Raw genomic sequence first — 12,397 nt, 5'->3', positions numbered from 1 at the left:
ATGTAGTGAGGAAATTGAAAATGTTTGACAGATATGATATGTTTATAACATATTAATAGACATAGATAGTGAAATAGAGCAGTGGTAAATTCTCCAGTTAATTAGATAGCATGAGACCAAAAAGATTTCGAAAGAGTCCGTTTAACTTAGATCTCAAGTTTGCTCCTTATTAGAAGTGAGGCTAGAAAAAAGCTAATTAGTTTTATTTAGCATCTTCGTCATTTAGTCTGGCCGACGTGGAACAGACCCCGGGCATATTCACTGTGTGTTTTGTCATTCCACCTGAATGCTTAATTACCTAAATGAACTCATTTTGTGCTTCATTGGACTAATTTAGCCCTTTTGTCCAAGGTCAAGCCTGACAAAGATATAAAGTGACTGGGCCAGGCCTTGGATTAAGAGGGCCGTATGGAGCACGGTTAGGACACCAGATGCAGGCAGACGTAGAGAGAAGAGGATGAGGAGGAACACTTATACAGTATACACAAAGACTCAAATAGATAAATACTTACATACAAAGACTCATACACACAAATACTCCCTCTCACAAAAAGACTCATATACACAAAGCCTCACACTCACAAAAAGACTCATATGCACAAATAGACTCACACACACAAAGACTCACACTCACAAAAAGACGCATATGCACAAAGAGACTCATACGCACAAAGCAGTGGAGGCTCCTAAGAGGAAGAAGGGGAGGACAATCCTCAGTGAATTTCATTTTATTTTAAATAGTGAAACATTAAAAAAGTAATACTTTTTAGACAAAACTACACTAAATATATTAACGTCACCAAATAATTGATTAAAACACACTGTTTTACAATGAAGGTCTACTGTAGCCAAAACAACACTCTGTAGGGTAGCACCATGTAGCCAGAGGACAACTAGTTTCCTTCCCACTCTGACTACATTGACTTCAATACAAAATCTAGGAGGCTCATGGTTCTCACCCCCTTCCATAGACTTGCACAGTAATTATGACAACTTCCGGAGGACGTCTTCCATCCTATCAGAGCTGTTGCAGTATGAACTGACATGTTTTAATATTGACAATATTGTACTGAAAGCAAGCTAGCACTGCAATGCATACAATGTGGTGAGTAGTTGACTCAAAGAGAAAGACAATAGTTGAACAGTTTTGAACAAATTAATTTCTTTAAAAAATGAAGGAGAAGAAAAAGAGAGAGCGAGAGTGAGAAAGAGAGAGAGAGAGATTTAGGTGTATTATTTTCACATTCACTTAGCTAGTGAATGCAGCTAGGTAGTTTAGCCTACTCAAACACCTGGCTCAAATAGAGAGGGATGCTATTTCAACCAGCTTGCTATGGCTATCCAACACTGGAACTCTTCCAAGTCAAGGTTGCCGGTGTAGATGCTAAACTGCTTGCAGACTGTACAGTGTACTGCGTGATTGTAGCGGGTTTACTAACGTGTTAGTTCTAGTAGCTATGTTGACTAGCTATGATGTTAGCTAATATTGTGATAACGTTGTAGGCTGTGTGTGGCGGTTAGCAGTTATGATATGAAGGTTAGGCTTGGAAAGGTTTTAAAAAACATTTCTTAAATGGAAGCAATTGGAACGAAACCAGGGATAAACATACCTGAAGTTATCCAACAGAAACTTTTGTCTGCAATTATTAGACTAATGATAACACCCTAGATCAGCTAGATGCAGGCAAGAGTGTGCAAGGCAGTATTAAACGTGTCACTGTCTGTCGCCTAAAAATGTATCCCGACCTGTGTGCTCCTACATTGTAAACATTCATTCATAGGCAAGTCTGTAACAACCTCATGATGGGTATAGGAACATTTGAGAGTCATGTAGTAGCCTAAACCTATCGATGTTACATTGAACTGGGTGAATGGAATATGAATGACAGTCATCCAATATGCTGTAATAGAAATAAGGCCATGCTCATAAATAAAAATAACTCTCTCCTCCTAAACATTACCAACTGCCACTGGCACAAAGACAGTCACAAACAGTCATACACACAAACAGTCATACACACAATGACTGACACACAAAGATTCATACACACAAGAACGTATGCATTCATACCCATAATAAATTGTGTGCATCAATGTTGACTGAATTATTTGCAAGCAATAAACCTACACACAAATTGACATACACTGAGTGTACAAAACAATATGAACACGACATCCAAGTGAATCCAGGTGACCAGGTAACCAGGTAAATCCAGGTGAATCCAGGTGACCAGGTGAATCCAGGTGAAAGCTATGATCCCATGTGGCTCAGTTGGTAGAACATGGTGTTTGCAATGCCAGGGTTGTGGGTTTGATTCCCATGGGGGACCAGTATGGAAGAAAAAAAAAATGTATGAAATGTATGCATTCACTACTGTAAGTTGCTCTGGATAAGAGCGTCTGCTAAATGACTAAAATGTAAATGTTATTGATGTCACCTGTCAAATCCACTTCAATCAGTGTAGATAAAGGGGAGGAGACAGGTTAAGAAGGATTTGTGAGCCTTGAGACAATTGAGACATGGATTGTGTATGTGTGCCATTCAGAGGGTGAATGGGCAAGACAAAAGATTTAAGTGCCTTTGAATGGTGGTTTGTAGTAGGGCCAGGGGCACTGGTTTGTGTCAAGAACTGCAACGCTGCTGGGTTTTTCACACCAAACAGTTTCCCATGTGTATCAAGAATGGTCCACCACCCAAAGGACATCCAGCCAACTTGACACAACTGTGGGAAGCATTGGTGTCAATATTGGCCAGCATCCCTGTGGAACACTTTTGACACCTTATGTAGTCCATGCCCCGACACATTGAGGCTGTTCTGAGGGCAAAAGGGGGGGGGGGGGGGGGGGGGGGTGTAACTCAGTATACACAAACATGATAAATGAGATATATCAATCCCAAATACAAATTCAATGCCAAAGGCGGGTGAACTACGTGTTTGCATAACCAATCTACTGTATCCTGGATTGAAAGACACAACAACAACATGTAAAGGAGACATTGTCTCAGTTTGTCTTAATGCTATGACATTTTTAGCTGTTCAGAGACCTGTGAAGTAGTAACCTTATCTTAACAAGCATCCTGGGATTTCCACCAACGTATATATAGCATCAGACTGTATTGTCTTGTCTGCTGTATCCTGCTCTTAGGTACAAGAACAGTATGTTTGTCAAATCGTTAGCATACTCTGTGTTGCTCAAGTAAACCACGGAAAGTGGTCCCCCATCCTATTGTGTTTTGCATAGTTCCCTGAACTATAGTATGAGGGTTGCTAGTACTGTAAGGTGAAAATAGCTTATATCAGTTCTTAGATGTCCTTGAGACAAGACCCCATATGAGTTTAATCACACAGCACAATACCACTCAGAATGTAAATACAGAATATATATTTTGTCCATGTATTCACTTGAAGCTATGCACAAAAGGTACAGCAGGCCACTCCAGGTTTTGCGTCCAGCCCTATCTGGGCCTTCTATCCTTCACTTATCTGGAGTGTGTTGGCTCCTGTTCCCGGGGACTATTGGGAAGGACAAGTCCTGGCTGTCCTGGCTCTTGACAGAGGAGATAAATCACACAGCACACCGGAGGATACCCTTCCAGCCGGCAAGCTGGGAACTTTATTATCCCGCCCCTGCCACACATTACTATGCAGATCGGCCCTGATTGGGTCGGCGCCGGCGTGCGTAGCCTACTTCTGTCACCACCAGAGGAGCCTCAGATCTGTCTCAGCGAACACTGCCGTGCTGGACCAACCCAAGAGGAGAGGAGAGGATGATTATATATGAAAGTTTGGATATAAAAGGGGGAAGCATGAAGAAACTAGGGTAGAAGGATGAGATGATCATAATATCAAGGAAAAAAACAGAAGAGAGTCTAAAATAGGGAAATGTTTTTTACAGTACCATATAAAAACACAGGGTTTGTTTTCTGTTGGTGTCTGCATTCTGTATATCAAATTTAGTGTGAATTCCACTACGTTGTAGCTTTCTTAAGCGAGGAGGGGGGTAGTGGCCCCATGAAACCACAGTTTCCCCTTTTTGTCTCTTTACATTCTGCCTCAACACTCCTTCTCTTGCTCTTACACCTTGTATATTTTCTTAGAGCATAATTTTATTTCCCGCCTCAAACCACCCACCTTGCAAGGCTTAAGTAAAGAGTCATATGTAGAAATGTAATTCAGTCTCTAATATGACGTTAGAAAAAGTACTTCGGTCAGGTCTTTATCACATCATGAAGTCACCAAAAGGAATTTTCACGTGATTAAATGAAAACATCTATATTATACAGATATGTTTGACCACCAAGTTCAGAGGTAGAGAGAGAGCACATACCCACAGTGTGCATTACATTGTGTGTGTGTGTGTGTGTGTGTGTGTGTGTGTGTGTGTGTGTGTGTGTGTGTGTGTGTGTGTGTGTGTGTGTGTGTGTGTGTGTGTGTGTGTGTGTGTGTGTGTGTGTGTGTGTGTGTGTGGTCCCAAGGCATAGAGTAATAAGATCCATGCTTGTCTTTGGGGTCAGCATGTGAGGGGATTCTCTCTCTCTCTCTCTCTCGCCCACTTAGTGACAACACACACACAGACAGTGAGAGAACACACACACAGAGAACACACCCAAACACAGCATACACTCACACACACACAGAGAATACACTTACACACACAGAGACAATACACTCACACACAGAGAGAGAACGAGAGAACACACACAGAGACAATACACTCACACACAGAGAGAGAACGAGAGAACACACACAGAGAGAGAAGTTTCCTGGCGAGGATAAGGAGCGAATCGACTAACAAGGTCTGTCAACATGTCAACATGAATGTATCTGTGTGCCTAGCTGTTATTGTCTAAGTGTCTGTCTGTCTGTCTGTCTGTCTGTCTGTCTGTCTGTCTGTCTGTCTGTCTGTCTGTCTGTCTGTCTGTCTGTCTGTCTGTCTGTCTGTCTGTCTGTCTGTCTGTCTGTCTGTCTGTCTGTCTGTCTGTCTGTCTGTCTGTCTGTCTGTCTGTCTGTGTGTGTGTGTGTGTGTGTGTGTGTGTGTGTGTGTGTGTGTGTGTGTGTGTGTGTGTGTGTGATAGACAAGAAGATTAATGGAAGACATCCAGTCATCAAAGCTCTGCAATAGTTATGCTAATCAAACACTTTGTTCTACTATTCAACATAAACCAAGCTTTCTATACTATATCTAATTTACTCTCAAAGAAATGATCATATGTTGCTATATCCCTCACAATGTAAAGGTAGATGTACAGAAACTGCAATCAAGTCCATTTGTAAGGAAGTGACAGTGAGTGATAAATGATGTCTTTGGGAGTTCTATTTTGAATGCCGACTGCCTTAATCAATAATGTATGCAAATTAATGACTAACAAAAAAGGAAAATAAAAACGTTTTACTTTAAAGTGGCCAATATACACTATTATTTTGTTTGCTTCAAGAAGTTTTGCTATTGAGGAAATGTCTACTTCAGGGTGGGGAAAAAATATATGTTCGGAACTTTTTCCACTCTCTAACATTCTGTCTTGTGGGAGCACTGAAATGTCTCAGCATCTGATAATAATGCTATTATAACATATTGTTTCATAAAAATAGGAACAATGCCATATGATACAAATATCAGATCCTGTATCAGATAAACTCATGTTTCATGTTCTACTGAAGCTGGTAAACTAGGTAAGGTTAACACTAAGACATATCCTCAACATATTTCCATACATTTTCCTCTTTCAATGTAATATACTGGAGCTGTACACTAAACTTTTGTTATCGGATAAAAATACATTTACACGCTACACATCATGTACGCTACACAAAGTGCTTGTCTTTGTTCCACTGTTGCTTTGCTCTTTGGCAAGATGCTTGTAGTGACTTACCAGAGTTCATTGGGCTCAGGCTCACTTTGTGATCTCCATCTCCTTCAGTTCTCTCTCCGTCAGTCCTTTACCCCCGGGGGAACCTGCTGGATCAATGCTCTGGTGCATGGTAACCCAATCACATCGACCTTTTCTGTCTTCTGTTGGCTCTGGACTTGAGATCAACACTGGGAGGGAGGAGGAAAAGGAAGAGAAACATTGTATAGAACTGGGTTGGATTCAGTCAAGTGAAACGTATAAGAGATAGAAATGAATCGAATAGAGCTATCACAGATTGTGATTCACAGTTCCCTATTCTACCTAACATATTATTATTTCTGTGCTTCACAATATACAGTTGAAGTCGGAAGTTTACATAAACTTAGGTTGGAGTCATTAAAACTCGTTTTTCAACCACTCCACAAATATCTTGTTAACAAACTATAGTTTTGGCAAGTCGGTTAGGAGATCTACTTTGTGCATGACACAAGTCATTTTTCCAACAATTATTTATAGACACTTATTACACTTATAATTCACTGTATCACAATTCCAGTGGGTCAGAAGATACACCAAGTTGACTGTGCCTTTAAACAGCTTGGAAAATTCCAGAAAATGATGTCATGGCTTTAGAAGCTTCTGATAGGCTAATTGACATCATTTGAGTCAATTGGAGGTGTACCTGCGGATGTATTTCAAGGCCTACCTTCAAACTCAGTGCCTCTTTGCTTGACATCATTGGCAAATCAAAATTAAATCAGCCAAGACCTCAGGAAAAAAATTGTAGACCTCCACAAGTCTGGTTCATCCTTGGGAGCAAACGCCTGAAGGTACCACGTTCATCTGTACAAACAATAGTACGCAAGTATAAACACCATGGGACCACACAGCCGTCATACCGCTCAGGAAGGAGACGCATTCTGTCTCCTAGAGATGAACGTACTTTGGTGCGAAAAGTGCAAATCAATCCCAGAACAACAGCAAAGGACCGTGTGAAGATGCTGGAGGAATCAGGTACAAAAGTATCGATATCCACAGTAAAAAAGAGTCCTATATCGACATAACCTGAAAGGCCGCTCAGCAAGGAAGAAGCCACTGCTCCAAAACCGCCATAAAAAAGCCAGACTACGGTTTGCAAATGCACATAGGGACAAAGATTGTACTTTTTGGAGAAATGTCCTTTGGTCTGATGAAACAAAAAATAGAACCGTTACGGCATAATGACCATCGTTATGTTTGGAGGAAAAAGGAGGATGTTTGCAAAGCGAAGAGCACCATCCCAACCGTGAAGCACAGGGGTGGCAGAGTCATGTTGTGGGGTGCTTTGCTGCAGGAGGGACTGGTGCACTTCGCAAAATAGATGGCATCATGAGGGAGGAAAATTATATGGATATATTGAAGCAGCATCTCAAGACATCAGTCAGGAAGTTAAAGCTTGGTCACAAATAGGTCTTCCAAATTTGACAATGACCCCAAGCATACTTCCAAAGTTGTGGCAAAATTGCTTAAGGACAACAAAGTCAAGATATTGAAGTCGCCATCACAAAGCCCTGACCTCAATCCCATAGAAAATGTGTGGGCAGAACTGAAAAAGCGTGTGCGAGCAAGGAGGCCTACAAACCTGACTCAGTTACACCAGCTCTGTCAGGAGGAATGGGCCAAAATTCACCCAACTTTTTGTGGGAAGCTTGTGGAAGTCTACCCAAAACGTTTGACCCAAGTTAAACAATTTAAAGGCAATGCTACCAAATACTAATTGAGTGTATGTAAACTTCTGACCCAATGGGAATGTGATGAAAGAAATAAAAGCTGAAATAAATAATTCTCTCTACTATTATTCTGACATTTTCCATTCTTAAAATAAAGTTGTGATCCTAACTGACCTAAGACAGGGAATTGTTACTAGGATTAAATGTCAGGAATTGTGAAAAATTGAGTTTAAATGTACTTGCCAGAGGTGTATGTAAACTTCCGACTTCAACTGTAATACTATCTGAACGTAACATTCTCTTGAACAGGCCTAGGTGTCGTCAGAACAGACCTTTGTTGCTTTCTTCTGTGTCATATCTTGAGGTTATCAGAGGGGTCATGCCCATAGGGAGCACAGGGGCAGGTGCCCCCTCAGATTTGTTCTCTTTAAAAACTTTTTTTTTAAAACAGGACATTTTATGAAGATGTCTTTCGCTAGCCCAGATAGGTTCCCAATCTCCCAACCTCATAACTATCTACAAAGAAGCATTTTCAGTCTATCAATCAAGTTAGAGTAGCTAGCGTGTCTAATTATCTTAGCTGGCATGCCTGCTGGCAAGGCTGGTAGACTTTAGAAAAGCCAGCAATATACTGAATAGGACACAACCTTTTACCCATATTTTAGCAGAGATGCCGAGAAGCATATTTAGTTTCTTTAAAAAAAGAACCACCAGTCAGGAAAATACAGACAGCTCAAGAGGTAAGCTTAGATATGCAGAAAATAATAAAAGCATAATAATTATGGCTCTAGATTGCAGGAAAAAAGTTGTTTCAGGTGTGTAAAAAAATGCTAAATTCTCCAACTTATAAATGGAGGGCCTAGCGAGGGGAGCTACCTCACATCCTCTCCTGTGTCATCTGATGTCAACCAGATCATGACTGCTCACTGCCTCTCTCTCTCTCTCTCTCTCTCTCTCTCTCTCTCTCCCTCTCTCTTTACTTTGCCTGTCTTTCTCTTTCCTCCAACTCCCACAGTAAAAATACAAATCAACTACATCTGGAAAGTTTCATTCTCATTGAATGTCCACAGGATCTCTGATGCTTTAGTGTATGGTCTTCGAGTCTCCCCCCTGTCTGGGCCTGGTGCGCTGCAGTGTGCTGCAGAAGATCCCCAGGGTGTGTGTGGGCTAATTAGGGTGAGTTGTTTGGAGGAATCACAGGTGTTAGCCAGACCCTGCTTGCCGCGCGGAGTAATGACTGTTCCGCCACCCCTTGGGTAATTTGTCCCTGCTCTGCGTAACCATGCATCTCTGTGTTCCACTTCTGTTTGCAGATTCATTATTTTTATGTGACTATTTGTTAAAACGTTATTTATGGCCCACACAAATATTAATGCCATTAACGGGGATACACAACAATGACTTTTCCTCTGTGGTCCTTACTTGAGACCTGAGCCGGAGGGGTTGGGCATGGACCATGGATATTATTGCTTTATCAGATCAAGGTGCTGAGTGGTGTGTGTGTGTGTGTGTGTGTGTGTGTGTGTGTGTGTGTGTGTGTGTGTGTGTGTGTGGTTGTGCGCGTGTGCATGCTTAAGCATATGCTTACATGCATGTGTGGGGTTAAGATTATTTCACATCCTGTTTTAACCATAGGACTACAGTCAAGGTAATATGTTGTTTTGTCTACAGTGTATATTTCATTATTTTCTTGAGACCCAATGCTTTGACCTGAAGCAGTCAGTAATCTTTTATTTTAACAGGAAGTTAGAAGAAATTTCAATTTTCTAGTAATTCTGTCATATTCTCTTTAAAATCTAGTTGGACGTGACATCGCAAATCTCCACAAAAGCTGGCCTGCAGCAAGAGACAGTTCCTCCGCTTTTTACTTGCGATGACTAAATTATGAATAGGGAGTTAAGTATTTATGAACACAAATCGACAGAGAGTTGGAGGGACAGAGACAAAGCGGAGAAGGCAGAGAGGGAGCACGATAGACGGTGGGAGAAGAGATCTGACGAGAAAAAGACAGAGAGAAGAGATAGAGATAGTGAAAGATGAAGAGAGTGTTAGTGAAAGAGAGAGAAAGAGAGAGAGAGATGGGGAGAGAGAGAGGGAGAGAGATGGAGGGAGAGAGAGAGAGAGAAAGGGGGGAGAGAGAGAGAAAGAGAGAGAGCGGGAGAGAGAGAGAGGGGAGAGAGAGAGAGAGAGAGAGAGAGAGAGAGAGAGAGAGAGAGCACTCACGTTAAGTGCATAAGTGGCAGCATTCAGGCAGTGAGGTGGAAATGGACCCGGTGAGAGAGTATTGTCCCGTGTTAGGCCTAGTCACACTCACTTGGGTGGGTGTTGTTCGCTGGAGCAGAACACACCAAAAAGAGGGTGCAACCTGAGTCAGCTCCATTTGATCTCACTTGGATGGTAAACAGCATCCCATACCCTTCATCGCCAATAAGGCTACCAAGTCATCCTCCCCTCTATTGCAGGCCCGTTGTTGTGACGACAGTGCATTCGTCAGAGCTAAATATGGACAGTTATTCTTAAATCAGTTTTTACATGTAAGTCATGTCCGTTAGATGGCATTATAGGCAGCTACATCAGAGACAGATGGTTACCACGGAAACTAGTTTTGCGTACTGTACCAGCCTCATAGGTGTTGTATTGCCAGTGAGCACACTGGCAAAGAGCTGTGCACATGCAACTATCGCACAGGATCTGTGTGATTATTGTCACAGTCACACACAACAGATTAGCTAGTTGCACAGTGCTATTGTTAAACATCACTGACTCAAAAACATGAATCACCACCCCCCTGCAACAAGCCCGAAATAATCTAGAATGAAAAGAAAAACACAATCCTCACAGCAAGTTTAATGAGAAGTGTCTCTGGGTGATGATCCGTTTCTTTCTGTTCTGCTGGTTTACTTTTTGTTTACGAGTTCATTTGTTGGGGTTTAGTTTTAAGATCTGTAACTGTAAAGGCGTCTTTAAGGGCTCTATTCAATCCATATCGCAGACGTTCAACACTAAAGTCTAACAAAAATGTAAAGGTAATGTTCCTGCGTCGGTGGAAATTGCATCTACAGTAAATGCTTCATATATCGACTCAATCGGAAATTGTCTCTAATTTGTATCGCACAATTTGTAATGCTCAGCTATACAGACTGAAAGAGAGAGAGAGGGAGAGAAAGAGAGAGAGGGGAGAGAGAGAGGCTGGCTGACATCTTGACAAAGCCTTGTTTGTGTCACAGGTGAGGACACAAGGCACAGGCTCACATCTCACCCGCTCATTTGCTCTCCCTCACCCCACGGGCCGGATGTGTGGCACGAGGCATTTGTTCATTTCTCTATTGCTGATGAGAGTTGTTTTTTCAACCAGCGGCTGCAGGTGAGGCCAAGTGAAGATGTAATAGAGAAATGTAGCATATTCTCTCATTTTGTGATGCTGTTACTGTTACTCTTTTCTTTATTTTAGTACATGCAGTACAAGACAGGAGCCAACATATACTTATCTAGTTATAATTCTCCATTGTTGACAAAAGTTTGTGGGCCAGTCCTTTCAGATTCTAGTTCAATGCTCAAGTATAAGGTGAATTATTTGGAAGGACCTGCATGCTAGAGTGGCAGCACAGGCAGCCCCATCCCTCACCATATTTTTTTTTTTGTTTTGTTTCTTCATAAAAATTCACTAGAGCTTTCATCTCTTGATATGAAAGGAAAGATAATATATATTTAATTATATTGAAAAGCCTCAGACTAGCATATATGATTCTCCACAGGTTTATGTAGATGTGGATTTGCTGCATATCATCTTAACTTACTACAGATTTGATGTTATTGCATAAAGATATTAAGGGAGTGAACTTGACATTTGTATTACCTCATCTTTGTAATACCAATGTAATAAAGATACTATATATTAGTAAGAAAATGACAATTAATGAATATATGTAATTGATACAATTTGTGCTGCATTAGATTTGCATGTATTTGATTGGTGAGAACCATATTGAGTGAGTCCTAGTTTGAGTCAAAGGTGATAAAGTGGCACCTTTACGTTCTTTCTCCCGCTGGCATCAAAGTTGTGTTGGTGAGAAAAATGTTAGCACTGGTGGCATGCAGATTATATGTCAGGCATCATCATCATTTATACAGATGGCTTATCTCTAACAATGTGTCCCACGTGATAATGAGGATCTAGCTAGTACATGAGACAAAGCACTTCATTCTAAATGTAACCGATGTGAAATGGCTAGCTAGTTAGCGGGGTGCGCACTAATAGCGTTTCAATCGGTGACGTCACTTGCTCTGAGACATTGAAGTAGTTGTTCCCCTTGCTCTGCAAGGGCCGTGGCTTTTGTGGAGCGATGGGTAACGATGCTTCGAGGGTGACTGTTGTCGGTGTGTGCAGAGGGTCCCAGGATCAAGCCCAGGTAGAGGCGAGGAGAGGGACGGAAGCTAAACTTACATAAACATCTAACCATGCCAGTTTGATGAGAAAAAAACTTTAAACCTATGGAATCAGTCAATTATGAATCAGACTGATTGTCAAAAGGTTGATGTGAGAGCTACCATTGATTATTTATTTACCTTACGAAATATAATGAATTATCTGTTGATATTGTGTCACAACAGCCAGAACTGCTGTCTAACTACTCTAGCACCCTGACCTGAATAGATGTAAGCTGTCAACTCTAACAATGAACAGGTGCTAGACAACATGCTGTTTTTTTTGCTATCAAGCCTGTTTTTCATTAATGACAGATAATGGTAGTGATATATAGTGGCGCATTAGATGGTTAGCGTAAAGTAGGTTATCTTCAGAGGCCCTCAGACCACTCGACCACCTGGGGACTTTGGT

The sequence above is a fragment of the Salmo salar genome, chromosome 24, assembly GCF_965601325.2.
Source record: "Salmo salar chromosome 24, fSalSal1, whole genome shotgun sequence".
Classification (NCBI taxonomy): Eukaryota; Metazoa; Chordata; class Actinopteri; order Salmoniformes; family Salmonidae; genus Salmo; species Salmo salar.
This window is presented reverse-complemented; position numbering follows the sequence as displayed.